The sequence below is a fragment of the Colobus angolensis genome, unplaced genomic scaffold (genome assembly GCF_000951035.1).
Source record: "Colobus angolensis palliatus isolate OR3802 unplaced genomic scaffold, Cang.pa_1.0 Scaffold372, whole genome shotgun sequence".
NCBI lineage: Eukaryota > Metazoa > Chordata > Mammalia > Primates > Cercopithecidae > Colobus > Colobus angolensis.
This window is the reverse complement of record NW_012117066.1, coordinates 1,094,219-1,107,478: the sequence shown is the minus strand read 5'-3', so window position 1 is coordinate 1,107,478 and position 13,260 is coordinate 1,094,219. Positions and strand designations below refer to the sequence as shown.

The window sequence follows — 13,260 nt, the reverse complement described above, 5'->3', positions numbered from 1 at the left end:
AGTAGGGATGGGGTTTCACCGTGTTGGCGAGGCTGGTCTCGAACTCCTGGCCTCAGGTGATCCACCTGCCTCAGCCTCCCAAAGTGCCGGGATTACAGGCATGAGCCACCTCTCCAGGTCTACCTCCATTCTTTTTATTTTGAGGCATAGTCTTGCTCTGTCGCCCAGGCTGGAGTGCAATGGCGATATCTCGGCTCACTGTAACCTCCACCTTCCGGGTTCAAGCAGTTCTCCTGCCTCAGCCTCCTCAGTAGCTGGGACTACGGGCGCAGGCTGCCATGCCCAGCTAATTTTTTTTTTTGTGTGTGTTTTTAGTAGAGACAGGGTTTCACTGTGTTGCCTACGCTGGTCGCTAACTCCTGAGCTCAGGCTTTCCACCCGCCTCCGCCTCCCAAAGTGCTGGGATTACAGGCGTAAGCCACCACAACTGGCCGCCCCGCCCTTCCCAGATTCTAATTGAAAGTCAAAAGAGGTACTCAACTGAAGGGTATTATGAAAGAAAACGAAGGGATAAAAATTCGTGAGTATGCAGATTAAAGAAGAGAAAAGAGTCACCATTTAACTTTACTTTGCTCCCATATTTACTGTTGGGCTTAAGTAATATATGTTTCTACCTTCTATCACTATCTTTCCCTATTCTCCTGTCTGCTTCCATAACCTGATAAGTGTTTTACCACAAATTATTTAATTGCTGTGAATCTCTTTTATCTAGAGATCTTGTATTGATTCTATTGATAGTAGGGATTGTGAAGTATAACCCTCTAATAGAGTTTCACATGTTTATTCAACAAACTTTTTTTTGAATTTTTATTAATTTTTGAATGTTGTGTAGCAGATGGAAAGACAAAGAAATATTCTACCCTTAACTAGCCTATATACTAGTAGGGGAGAGTGTCAAATATGTACTAAACAATTACGTATACAATTGTAGAGTTCAATGGCAAGGTTCAAGAGTCACTACTAAAAAGAAGCTTTCCAGGACCTCAGTGCACCTTCTAGTTTCTTTTTATTATTTACCAGCCCCTGTGGTGGTGAAAGTCTAATGCTGATTAGGTTAGAAGTCTTGTTCTTTGCTACCTAAGAACTTGTGAGTTCATAAAGGAGATGTGATATGTACCTTATCAACTATGAGGCAGTATAAGGCAGTTTGTGAAAGGCAAAGTGGCATAGTGGTTTAAAGCTCAGATTCTGGGGCTGGACTGCTGATGTCCACATCCTGGCTCTACCATGTACTGGCCCGCAACCTTAGACAAGTGGCAAAGTCTATGTACTTCAGTTTCTTGCTGTGTAAAACAAGACATAATAGTGTGCCTTTCCTTAGGGTTGTTATGAGGATGGAATGATTAAAACATATAGTAAATGCTCTGAGAGTGTTTGATGCAGTTATTATTCATTATCATTAATTATTGTCATGGCTCTTATTTGTGCTGAGTAGCACATTGGTAAAGAAATTGGGATATGGCTGGGTATGGTGGCTCACACCTGTAATCCCAGCACTTTGTGGGGCCAAGGTGGGAGGATCACTTGATCCCAGGGCTTCAAGACTAGTCTGGGCAACATAGGGAGACCCTGTCTCTGCAAAAAAACAAAAAATAATAAAAATTAAAAAAAAATTAACCGGGCGTGGTGGCTCTCACTTGTAGTCCCAGCTACCTGGGGGGCTGAGGTGGGGGGATGGCTTGAGCCAGGAAGATCGAGGCTGCAGTGAGCCGTGGGCAACAGAATGAGACTGTGTCCCAAAAAGGAAAAAAAAAAAAGAGAAATTGGGATCCAGTTTGTAATCATCAACGTAGTAGTTGTAGTATCTTGGGAACATCACATCTATGGCTTTAGTTTTTTAAATCTAGAAATGGGTATAGTATCACATATTTCTTGTTAAATGAAGTAATACATATTAAACACAAAGCACAGTGTCCAACTATATATTCTCAATAAAGAGGAGCTTTTTTTAAAAAAAAAGTAAAATAAATATTACAGAATTTCAGAGAAATACTACTGAGGTGTAGGACATTCTTTATCTCATAGGAGTCACTAGATGCTTGCTTACTTAATATCTTTATGTAGAGAATGGAAGCCTAGTGAGAAAGCTGTTGGAAGTATTCTTTTTTTCTATAAGGACTGTCGAAGGGTGATTTGATAGTCCTATAGGCAAATATGTTAAACTAGTAAAAGGAAATTTCAGAATAAATGACTTAGAAAGGAAAATCATTTATAATTGTAGTTTTAATGTCTTTTCACTAAGAATTCTAAGGTTTTTAGTTATTCTGTTAAACTGTGCTTTGTGTTGTACTTATGAGTAAACTTGAGGGGGTTTCTACAGAGTAGAAAATTCGCAGAGTAAAACAATATGAAGTTTTTTTATAGCCCTAAGAGATTTTTAATAGAATGAGTAAACATTTGAAGCTTCTGGAATTGTATTATTTAAATGCATAAAAGCACGGAAGCTTTCTAAGTTCTTTATATTACACTGTTTTATCAAGAAAATAAAATCTCATTTTGCAAACAGTAGAAATATGTCTTGTGGAGCGAGGGATTTTAAGTTATTTAAGATTCATGTTTTGGTTATAGTCTGGTCTCCATGTGGCGTCCCAGTAGAAGGGCAAAAGGTTAGTTTATTTTGAAACAGTTAAAATAGTGTAATATTTTAAAAATAAATATTGGGGGCTGGGCGTGGTGGCTCACGCCTGTAATCGCAGAGCTTTGGGAGGCCAAGGTGGGCAGATCATGAGGTCAGGAATTTGAGACCAGCCTGGTCAACATGGTGAAACCCCGTTTCTACTAAAAATACAGAAAATTAGCCAGGTGTTGGCAGGCGCCTGTAATCCCAGCTGTTAGGGAGGCTGAGGCAGGAGAATCACTTGAACCCGGGAGGCGGAGGTTACAGTGAGCCGATACCACGCCACTGCACTCCAGCCTGGGCAACAGAGTGAGACTCTGTCTCAAAAATAAAGTAAAATAAATTAATTAATATTGGGAATAATATTTAAATCAGATGCTAATATTTGTACTTTCCTCAGGTATTTAGTGATTATGGTAAAATGTAATTTTGAGACAATCTTAATTTATATAGTATTAATATCAATATATTTAATAAGTATATTAAATTAAATATAATAAAAATTTATTTAATGAATAGTCAATAGATTATATCATAAGATTATATTACATAATTATATAATATATAATTACTAATAATTACCTATATATGATATATTAATATATGATTATATACTGTAATATATAATGTATAGTAATGATTGCAGTATAATACATTTATTATATGGAATACCAGTTTAACTTCAGATAACCAATCTCTTTTATTTCTCTTTTTCCCCTCAAATTCCTTTTTACCACAAATAACTAATTTCTTTTTCTTTTTTTTGAGACGGAGTTTCACTGTTTGTTGCCCAGGCTGGAGAGCAACAGCGCAATCCCAGCTCACTGCAACCTCTGCCTCCCGGGTTCAGGCAATTCTCATGTAACATAAAGTAAAGTACATAAATCTTCAGTATTTACAGTTAAAAATTTCTTACATCTGTATATACCGGTTGTCCACCATCCAGATTAAGATACAGAATGTTTATAAAACTTTGTAAGGCCTTCCTTTTGTGCCCTGCCTATATAACTTCCTCTCCTCTAAGGAAACCATGCTTCTGGTGTCTATATGCATAGATTTCTGTTGTCTGTGAACTTCATATAAATGGAATAATTTAGTATGTACTTTTTTATCTGGCTTTTTTCTTTCTTCTTTTTTTTTTGAGACCAAGTCTCACTCTGTCGCCAGGCTGGAGTGCAGTGGTGTGATCTCAGCTCACTGCAGCCTCCATCTCCTGGGTTCAAGCGATTTTTCTGCCTCAGCCTCCTGAGTAACTGGGACTAGAGGCACGCAGCACCACACCTATCTAATTTTTGTAGTTTAAGTAGAGGTGGGGTTTCACCATGTTGGCCAGGATGATCTCGATCTCTTGACCTCGTGATTCCCCCGCTTTGGCCTCCCAAAGTGCTGGGATTACAGGCGTGAGCCACCACACTCGGCCTATATTAGTCAGCTATTACTGCTTAACCTGAAAATCTCCAGTGGTACACAAGTATTTGATTCTTGGTTATGGATTTGTGGGTCAGCTGGGACAGCTCTGCTTTGTGTATCTCATCTTCTTATGTACACCAGTAGGCCAGATGGGGCATGTTCTTTTCATGGTGGTAACACAAGTGCAAGAAGGCATATTCGGTTGTTCAAGCATATTTCAAGACCAGTTTATGTCATGTCTGCTGACCTACTCCTTAAACTAAGTTGTAGTGTAGCCCAAATTCATGGTTGCAGAAGTATATGTCTTCAATGCACATAAGGATAAGAAGTGAATATTTTTGAACAATGATCTACCACAGATGTTGAGTTTATTTTTCATATCCATTTTGGCCTTTTATATATCCTCATAATAATCTGTTTAAGTCTTTTGCTCATTAAAAAGATTGGGCTGTTGTTTTCTTATTTTTAGCTGTTTTTACAAAAATCTGGATGTAAGTCTTTGGTTTGATATGTGTATTACAGGTATCTTTTGTGCCTTTTTACTCAATGATTTTTATTGAATAGAAGTTCTTAATTTTAATAAAGTCAAATTTATTATTTTTTATGGAGTACCTAGTGTATGTGTGTGGTTTTTTTTTTTTTTTCCCCTGTTCGAGATCCCACTCTAGGTTCATGTAAATATTCTTTTATTTATTTATTTATTTTTGAGATGGAGTTTCACTCTTGTTGCCCAGGGTGGAGTGCAGTGGCATGATCTCAGCTCACTGCAACTTCCGCCTCCCGGGTTCAAGCCATTCTCCTGCCTCAGCCTCCTGAGTAGCTGGGATTACAGGCATGCACCACCACGCCCGGCTTATTCTGTAGTTTTAGTAGAGGCAGGGTTTCTCCATGTTGGTCAGGCTGGTGAATGCCCGACATCAGGTGTTCCACCTGCCTCGGCCTCCCAAAGTGCTGGGATTACAGGTGTGAGCCACTGTGCCTGGCTCATGTAAATCTTTTTATTGGGTCTATTCTGGAAATATTAATTTTATTACCTTTCATGGTCTATGATCCATCATAAAGTAATTTTTGTCCATGAATTAATTTTTCTAGACAATCCAGTTGGTTCAGCACCGTTGACATAGAAGGCTTTCCTTTCCCCATACTGAATTGCAGTGGCATCTTTGTTTTAAGTTAGAACATCATTGTATAGGAGGCCATTTCTGGATTCTCTTATGTCTCTCCTTGTATCAAGCCTCATAGTAAGTCTTGCTATTTGGTAGTATAAGTCCTTCAACTTTGTTATTCTTTAAGATTGTCTTGGCTATTCTAGGTCCATTAGATTTCAAATACACATTGAGAATCAGCTTGTTAATTTGTTCAGAACCTTCTAGAATTTTGTTTGGAATTGTACTGAATCTGTATATCATTTTGAGGGAGAGTTGGCTTCTTAATGATACTGAAGTCAATTTATTGGATATAGTGTATTTTTCCATGTATTTAGGTCTTCTTGCGACCTTACTTAGGTATATTTTGCTTTCTTAGATGTGTGGCGGTATCTTTTTAAAATTCATTTTAACTGAGAAACAATTAACATACAATAAAGCGCACAGATCATAAGTGTTCAGTATGAGTTTTGAAAATGGTTATACACTGGTATAATCACCACCAAAAATAAGCATAACATTTCCATTAACTCCAGAGAGTTCCCTCTTGTTTCAGTCAGTTCCTTCTTCTCTGCCCCATCTATGCTTTTTAAAATTTTTTAGTTTTTATGGGTACGTAGTAGTTGTATATATTTATGGGGTACTTGAGATATTTTGATACAAGCATACAGTGTATAATAATCACATTAGGGCAAATGGGGTATCTACCCCAAGCATTTATCATTTCTTTGTTATAAACATTTCAATTATACTTCTTTTAGTTATTTTTAAATGTAAAATAAATTATTGTTGACTGTAGTCACCTTGTTGTGCTGTCAAATACTACGTCTTACTCATTCTAACTATATTTTTGTACCCATTAACCATCCCCACTCTCCTCCGCCTCTTTACTATTCTTCCCAGCCTCTGATAACCATCACTCTACTCTTTATTTTCATGAGTTAAAATTATTTTAATTTTTAGCTCCCACAAATGAATGAGATAATACAAAGTTTGTCTTTTTGTGCCTGGCTTATTTTGCTTAACATAATATCCTGCAGTTCCATCCATGTTGTTGCCAATGATGGGATCTCATTCTTTTTTTATGGCTGAATACTACTTCATTGTGTTATATGCATCACATTTTCTTTATCCATTTGTCTGTTGATGGACAGTTAGGTTGATTCCAAATCTTGGTGATTGTGAATAGTGCTGCAAGAAACACGGGAGTGCAGATTCCGCTTTGATATACTGATTTCCATTCTTTTGAGTATATACCTACCAGTTAATTTGCTTGATCATATAGTAGTACTGTTTTTAGTTTTTTGAGGAACCTTCAAACTGTTCTTTATAGTGGCTGTATTAATTTACATTCTCACCAACAGTGTATAGGTGTTCCCTTTTCTCTACATCCTTGCCAGCATTTGTTGTCTGCCTTTTGGATAAAAGCTATTTTAACTGTGGTAAGATAATATCTCATTGTAGTTTTGATTTGCATTTCTCTTTTTTTTTTTTTTTTTTTGAGACGGAGTCTCGCTCTGTTGCCCAGGCTGGAGTTCAGTGGCGCGATCTCGGCTCACTACAAGCTCCGCCTCCCGGGTTCCCGCCATTCTCCTGCCTCAGCCTCCCGAGTAGCTGGGACTACAGGCGCCCGCCACCTCGCCTGGCTAATTTTTTTGTATTTTTAGTAGAGACGGGGTTTCACCATGTTAGCCAGGATGGTCTCGATCTCCTGACCTCGTGATCCGCCCGTCTCGGCCTCCCAAAGTGCTGGGATTTGATTTGCATTTCTCTAATGTACAGTGATGTTGAGCACCTTTTCATATACCTGCTTGCCATTTTGTACGTCTTCTTTTGAGAAATGTCTATTCCAGTCTTTTGTCCATTTTAAAATCAGATTTTTAGATTTTTTTCCTGTTGAGTTGTTTAAACTCCTTATATATTCTTGTTATTAATCCCTTGTCAAATAGATAGTTTGCAAATATTTTCTCCCATTCTGTGGGTTGTTTGTTCACTTTACTGATTGTTGCCTTTGCTATGCAGAACCTTTTGACTTGATGTAATCTTATTTGTCCGTTTTTGCTTTGGTTTCCTGTGCTTTTGGGGTATTACTCAACAAATCTTTGCCCAGACTAATGTCCTAGAGAGATCTCCAATGTTTTCTTTTAGTGGTTTGATAGTTTCAGGTCCTAGATTTAGATCTTTAATCCATTTTAATTTTGATTTTTGTATATGGTGAGAGATAGGGATCTAGTTTCTCTCTTCTGCATATGGATATCCAGTTTCCCAAGCACCGTTTATTGAAAAGACTGTCTTTTCCCCAGTGTGTGTTCTCAGCACCTTTGTCAAAAATGAATTCACTATAGATGTATGGATTCATTTCTGGGTTCTCCATTCTGTTTCATTCTTCTGTTTTTATACTGTTTTGGTTACTATAGCTCTATAGATGGGATCTCGTTCTGTCATCCAGGCTGGAGTGCAGTGACGTGATCATGGCTCATTACAGCCTTGACCTCTTGGGTTCGAGTGATCCTCCCATCTCAGCCTCCTTAGCTGGGACCACAAGCTTGTGCCACCACATCCAGTTAATTAAAAAATATTTATCTTGTAGAGATGGAATCTCTCTATGTTGCCCTGGCTGTCTTGAACTCCTGGGCCCAAGTGATCCTTCTACCTTGGCCTCCCAAAGTGCTGGGATTGCAGGTGTGATCGAGCACCCAGCCTGAATAACTCTTAGATTTGCCCTTTTGAGGCTATTTTCTAGATCTTGTAGGCGTGCTTTATTCTTATGTTATTCTTTTTTCTTTTGTCTTTCTCTGTGTATTTTCAAGTAGCCTATCTTCAAGCTCATTAATTGTTTCTCCTGCTTGACTAATTCAGCTGTTGAGAGACTCTGATGCATTCTTCAGATTGTCAGTTGAATTTTTTAGCTCCCAAATTTCTGCTTGATTTCTAAAAATCATTTTAGTCTTTGTTAAGTTTATCTGATAGGATTCTGAATTTCTTCTGTGTTATCTTGAGTTTTCTGAAAACAACTATCTGGAATTCTCTAAAAGGTCACCTATCTCTGTCTAGGTTTACTCACTGCTGCCTTATTTAGTATGTTTGGTAAGTTCATGTTTTCCTGGGTGGTCTTGATGCTTGTGGATGTTTGTTGGTATCTGGGCATTGAAGAATTAGGTTTTTGTTGTAATCTTTGCAGTCTGGGCTTTTTTTGTACCTGTCCTTCTTTAGAAGGTTTTCCAAGTATTCAAAGTGAATTGAGTATTATGATCTGTCTTTGGTTATTGTAGCTGTTTCTTCATTAGGGTACACCCCAAGCCCCAGTAACACTGTGGCTTTTACAGGCTCATAGAGGTACCGCCTTTGTGATCTGGGTTAGTTCTGGTAGAATTCTCTGGATTACCAGGCAGAGTCTCTTGTTCTCTTCCCTTACTTTTCCTCAAACTGGTGGAGTCTGTATCTCCTTGCTGAGCTGCCTGGAATTGGGAGAGGGATGACCCAAGCACTGCTATGACCACCACCTCTTGGACTGCGCTGGGTCAGACCTGAAGTCTGCACAAAATGGGGTCTTGCCCAAGGCCTGTGGTGACTATTGCCTGGCTACTATTGATGTTTACTGAGTGCCCTAGGATGCTTTAGTCAGTGGCTAGTGAATCCAGACAGGCTCCTGTGCTTCTGTTCAGGGAGGTAGGTTCCCTTCTGGCCCAGGGTGAGTCTGGAAATGCTGGCTGGGAGCTAGGGCCTGGAATTGGGAACTTTAGGAATCTCCTTGGTGCTTTATTTTTCTGTGGCTGAGCTGGTACCTAAGTTGTAGGACAGAGTCCTTTTTACTCTTTCCTCTTCTTTCCTTAGGCAGAAGGAGTCTCTTCCTGTGGTTACCACCTCTGCAGGCCCGTGGTGAGTACTGCCTGGTTACCACTGATGTTTTTTCAAGGCCTGAAGGCTCTTTAGCCAGCTTGTGGTGAATCCTGCCACACTTGGGTCTCTTCAGAGCAGTGGGTTCCCTTCTGGCCCAGGGTGGATCTGGAGATGCTGTCCATGAGCTAAGGCTGGAGATCAGGGACTTCCGGAGTCTGCTTCGTGCTTTATTTTACTGTAGCTGAGTTGATACCCAAGTTGCAAGACAAAGTCCTTTTTGCTCTTCTGTCTCCTTTTCTCAGGCATAAGGAGTCTCTCAAGGTGGCCACCACAGCTGGGAATGCACTGGGTTACATCTGAAGCTAGTATGGTACTAGGTCCCGCCCAAGGCCCATGGCAAGTACTGCCTGGCCACTGCTGGCTACTGAAGTTTATTCAAGGTCCAAGGACCTTTTAGGCAGCAGTTGATAAATCCTGCCAGGACTGGATCTTTCCTTTCCTGGCAGCTGGTTCCTTTCTGGTTCAGGGTGTGTCTAGGAATGTCATCTGGGATGTAGAGCCTGGAATGGGGGCATCAGGACTCTGGTGCTTTACTGTATTGTGGCTGAGCTGATATCCAAGTTGTAAGACAATGTGACTCTTTCCCCTCCTTAAGCAGAAGGAGGTTCTCCTGGAGCTGCAAGCTGTGCTGCCTGGTGCTGGGAGAGGGGTAATGCAAGCACTGTTTGGGCCGCCCTAGCTGGTGTCTCACTGGGTCATGTGCACCTCAAGTCCACTGATTCCAAGTGCACGCAACACCAAGACTTGCCCAGGAATTGAAGTCCTAGTGGCGTAGACTGCCTTCTAAGTTTATTTATGACTCCAGAGTACTTTAGCTTGCCATGGTAGGACTAGCCAGAACTCAGGTTCCAACCACTGGGATGGACAATTCCCCTCTGATTAGCGCTGGTCTAAATGCTCCCTCCATAGGTACCGACTGAATTCTGCCCTGTGTTGCTTTCCACTGTGATGGGACAGCACTGAGTTTCAGTGCAGAGTCCCACAATCGCTGTGCTATCTCTCCCACAAGTACACAGATTCTCTCTGGACAACATGGCTGCCGCCAGAGGATAGGACAGGGATGGTGTTGGCAGTTCAAGACTGTCTTTCCTACCCTCACCAGTGGCTCTTTCCTTGATAAGATGTTAAAACCAGATTCTGTGATCACTTACCTGATATTTGGTTCTTATGAAGGTGCTTTCTTGTGTGAATAGTTGTGCAGTTTGGTGTTCTGTTGGGAGTTGGGGGTGATTACTGGAGGGTTCTATTCGGCCATCTTGCCTCTTCCCTCCACCTATACATTTTAATTTCTGTCATTGTGGGTTAGTTTTGTCTGTTCATGGGGTAATCATACCTACGTGCTTTTTGTTTCTGACTTCTTTTGTTTAACGTAGTGTTTTGCTGTTGTGATATCAGTAGTTCATTCTTTTTTGTTGTTGAGTAATATTGTATTATGTGGATATTAATACGTGAATATAACTACATATCCATTCTTCATGGTTTAATTTTTTTTTCATTTTCTTTTTTTGTTTGTTTGAGAGAGTTTTCGCTCTGTCACCTAGGCTGGAGTGCAGTGGTGTGACCTCAGCTCACTGCAACCTCTGCCTCCCAGGTTCAAGCGATTCTTCTGTCTCAGCCTCCAGAGTAGCTGGGGATAAGACGCCTGTCACTACACCCACAAATTTTTGTATTTTTAGTAGAGACAGAGTTTCGCCATATTTGGCCAGGCTGGTCTTGAACTCCTGAACTCAGTTCATCGACCTGCCTTGGCCTCCAAAAGTGCTGGGATTACAGACGTGAGCCACCGCACCCAGGCTTATTTTCTTATTTCTTGCTCCATTACTAGGGTTATGGAAACTATCATTTAGCAGTATTCTTGAGGTTAAAGATAGCTGCATGAAATGGCCACTCTTCTTCCATCCATATTGGTAGGCATGCTTATTGAATCAGCATCATTGATTGATTACTTCCTTAGGAAAGGACTTTGATTACTTGCTCATTTTTTAAAGTTAGCCATTGTCAAATTAATGTTGAAAAGAGCTCTTAAAGGAAGTCAAATAAAGCAGTGTATATATATTATGCATGAAAATAGATGAGAAAGGAAAAAGGGGAAAAAGCCATGTAGTGAATTTTAATAAAATGACTAAGCAAGAAAAATGATTGCTAAAATAGATTAATGCATATGTGAATTTATTTCTTCAACAAATAAATTTTTGAGCTGTGGATACCCATGATGGGAAGGACGAAGCCACTTACTTACCTTTTAATGGAGAAATAAGACAGTAAACAAACAAACAAACAAAAAATATAATTTTAGGTAATAAATTCTTTCATAAAAATAAATCAGGATAAGGGAATAGAATGATGGAAGATGGGGGAGAGAGGGTTATTTTAGATAGTATCCTAAGGAAAACCTTTGCTGAGGATTTGAAATTTGAACAGAGACCTCAGTATTATGAAAGAAGGTTCAAGTAGAGGGACCAGGAAGGAAGTGGAAAGATTCTGAACTAGGAATAAACTTAAAAACAGAAAAAAAAAGACCACTGAGGCTTCAGTGGAGTGAGAGAAAGATGAAATTTGAGGGGGTGAAATAATGTAGGCCCTTTTAGGCCACAGTAAGAGCTTTCAGTTTTATTTGTGTTGAGAGCCATTGAAGTAGAGTGGCATGGTTTGATTTTCCTTTAAAAAGGGTGACTCTGCCTGCTGTGTGGAAAAATAGACTATAGTAGAGCAATGATAGAAGGGAGGATACCATGCTTTTTCACTAATTCAGGTGAGAGAATGATAGGGCTTGAAGCAGGTGATAGAAATGGGAATGGTAAGAAAATAGGTTCAGGATGTATTTTATTTTATTTTATTTTGAGACGGAGTTTCGCTCTGCCGCCCAGGCTGGAGTGCAGTGGCCGGATCTCAGCTCACTGCAAGCTCCACCTCCCGGGTTCACGCCATTCTCCTGCCTCAGCCTCCCGAGTAGCTGGGACTACAGGCGCCCGCCACGTCGCCCGGCTAGTTTTTTGTATTTTTAGTAGAGACAGGGTTTCACCATGTTAGCCAGGATGGTCTCGATCTCCTGACCTCGTGATCCGCCCGCCTCGGCCTCCCAAAGTGCTGGGATTACAGGCTTGAGCCACCGCGCCCGGCCAGAATGTATTTTAAAGGCAGACCTATAGTGCTTATTGATGGATTGAATGTAAGAGGAATTTCCTGACAGGATTCCTTATAGGAGAGGGTTTGGAAAATGTTTATAATAGTGCATTAGTCAGGGTAGCCCAACTACTATACCTAAACACCCTCCAAATATCAGCAGCTCTATACAAGTAAAGTTTATTTCTCATTTACATCACAGTCCAATTTAGGTGGATAGAGGTGGGGTGATGGTAGACACTCTTCTGTGTGTGGTCCTTTGGGACCAAGACTCCTTCCCCCTAGTGGCTCTGTGTCCCTTAGGGCCTTCGAGCTTTTCCCCAGGTTGTCTCCATTCTTATATCAGACTAGGAAAGGCAGATACTTTTAGAGGTTTTTTTTGGCTCAGCCTGGAGAGAATGTACATAATCTCTGCCCCACATACCATTTGCCTAGGACTTGATCATATGTCCACATGTAACCCCAGGGAAGATTGGGAAATAAAGTCTAGTTGTGTGCCTAGGAAGAAGAGGAAATGGGTTTGTAAAAAGAGTATTTGGGGGCTTTTAAAAAGCAAATTTACTTCTAAATACATAGTTTGCAAAGTTTACATATCTAAATGTTTACATATCAAAATAAGTTACATGTATGTTTATATATGTGATTAAACATTTGTATGGTAGTGACTATATTTATTTGTGGAACACTCTAATTGTAAGCACTAAAGAATGAAGAAATATTAGATCATGAACACAAGTTCCCCATAGTTATTTATCTAAAATTCAAAATGTTTAATAACTCTCCCCAATGATATTTATAGCCATACGCAAATCAGTAATGTTTTCTCAAATAGATCTTGCCTTTGATATTATAGTGTTTTCTGTATATACTATGAGACCTTTGGTTTGAGTTATTTTTTCAACATTAAAGTTCAATTTTTTTTTCTTTTTTACTTTTTAAATGCATAATACATTTGCTTGATTCAGTTCTACTTTTCTTTCTTTTTTTTTTTGAGACAGAGTCTTGCTGTGTCGCCCAGGCTGGAGTGCAGTGGCGCGATCTCCGCTCACTGCAGGCTCTGCCGCC

At 39.9% G+C, this 13,260-nt stretch overlaps 1 protein-coding gene across 1 annotated transcript in view; it reads left to right on the top strand.

The window, feature by feature from the left end:
* The first annotated feature begins 9,006 nt into the window (after window positions 1-9,006).
* MYO9A (myosin IXA) overlaps window positions 9,007-13,260 on the top strand; it is a 260,868-nt gene continuing 256,614 nt past the window's right edge. Inside the window, exon 1 of the mRNA XM_011953817.1 lies at window positions 9,007-9,051. The gene's annotated coding sequence lies outside the window, so the exon portion shown is untranslated. The remainder of the gene's footprint in view (window positions 9,052-13,260) is intronic.